Source organism: Myotis lucifugus, unplaced genomic scaffold (genome assembly GCF_000147115.1).
Source record: "Myotis lucifugus unplaced genomic scaffold, Myoluc2.0 scaffold_343, whole genome shotgun sequence".
In the NCBI taxonomy this organism is placed as follows: Eukaryota; Metazoa; Chordata; class Mammalia; order Chiroptera; family Vespertilionidae; genus Myotis; species Myotis lucifugus.
In genome coordinates this window covers 945448-947582 of record NW_005871391.1, presented here as the reverse complement: position 1 = coordinate 947582, position 2135 = coordinate 945448, and positions in this window count along the sequence as shown.

The window sequence follows — 2135 nt, the reverse complement described above, 5'->3', positions numbered from 1 at the left end:
CACAGCCATCCTTTCTCAGTCCTAGACTGTGATCTAATGTAGTTCTTGTTTCTGTCAATTTTTTATCAACCTCACATTAGGGCAGCAAGCCATCAACTGTCTCCCTAAAACACCTCTGAGAATTTTCCTCCCACATGATATCAGTTCTTGGATAAGTTCACTCATCCAGGTGCACATAAACCTATCTTCTAGTTCAGTGGTTCTCAACCTTGGCTGCACATTAGAATCACCTGGGAATCTTTGTAAAATCCTGATTTCTGGGACTCATCCTCTGGAAATTCTGTTTCTTTGTTATGGGGTGGGGCCACAACATTAGTAACAAAGAAACAGAATTTTTGGAGGATGAGGCCCAGAAATCAGGATTTTAAAAGATTCCCAGGTGATTCTATTGTGCAGCCAAGGTTGAGAACCACTGTTCTAGTTTATCACTTAACAAGTGGCAATCAGGCGAAATGTGGGCTAGGTGTTGGCACTGGTAATCATGAAGGTGAATTAGACAGATGAAGCAGTGCATAGAAACATCAAGAGTCCTTGTTGATATCTTGAAACCCAACCTTCAATGAATAAACTGATTTGTTTACTATAACCCAGTCTTATGGTCAAAGGCAACTGCTTCATTTTGTTGTGGCTTACCAACTACAATTTCTTAAATTCATTTATGAAATATTTCCTGAAATCATTGCCACTTACTGCTCTGTTGTTTGAAGAAGCCACATTATTAAGTTTTGTTTTGTTCTAGCTGTGTCTGGTTTAGGTTAGGGCTGATTTATTTGTCTCATTTATACTAACACATCACTTTCTTCAAGCCTCTATGACAAGCATGTCAAACTCAAAGGCTAACACAGGCCAAATAAACAAGGTTTAAGTTTATGTAGCTGCAAAAAAACAAAAGCTTCAATTTTTATAGAAACATAGGTTTATTTTGATAGAGACATGCTGAATACAAAGGGCTGAAATAAATGAGTAATCATTAACATAAAATAATAGAACATTTTAATAAAAATTAATATTTTTTCTTGAATATTAACTTACCAGACACTGACTGACTGCACAAATCAATAAGTATAATGCAAATAAACCTATTTTTCTTATTATCCAAAGTGAAATATTTCCTGTAGTGCACACCAAACAAGTCAATACAAGACTAATGACATAGCAATCGGCTGCTAAAATATTCACTGCTAGTATTAGTGGAGAGAAATGGTGCACCTGCGCTTAAGGCGCGTAAGGGAAATGAATGCAACACGATTATAGTAATCAGTCATTAGCGAATGTTGCAGTTCGTTATTAATAATTATGTATAACAGGATATCATAAAAATTAAGTTATGAAATTTTTATTAAAACGTTTCTTACATACCCTTATATTGGCTGGGCCGCAAAAATATTCGTTGTGGGCCGCATGTGGCCCACAGGCTGCAAGTTTGACATGCTTGTTCTATGATATACTCCTCAATGCAAATAAAAGTGAACATATCAGGAAGGTTGGGAAATATTTCTTAGCAAATAAATGTTGATCTTAGAACCAAGGGAAGGGAAGGGGTTTGTGAGCCAGGTGTGGTAGCAAAGGGAACAGCAAGTGCAAAGAGCCCATGGAAGAAGAGATAATGGTATAATGCAAGAGCAACTTCCCCAAAGTATAAGGATCAATAAGAGAAAAATTGTTATACATAAGACAAATATGCAAAAAAATAAATATTCACAGTGGACAACCAACTAAAAAATATATTTTTAACAAAGAGGATTGCATTGACAATAGCAAGAGCCTATATGAAATCTGGTGGGAAATCCAACAGAAGAGATGCAAAACCATTATGGAGAAATTTTGTGAGCTTTTATTTGAAAGACATGTAAAAAGAACTGAAAAGCTGGCCTGGGCACCATAGTCATAGCTGTAAACACGTAATCTGTAGGTCTCGATTTTCCCTGAAATAAAATAAACTTAAAGATTCTACCATTTACTAGAATTGCGCTCTATAGAAGGTTGTTTAACTGCCCCATCCCCAGCTTTCTCATCTAGTAAATGGGAATTAAAATAGTACATAGCTCCTAGGGTTGTCATGAAGATTAAATGAGGTAACTTTAGTAAAGCACTTAGAATAGCACCTGGGACACTGAAATGTTTTTTAAATGAAT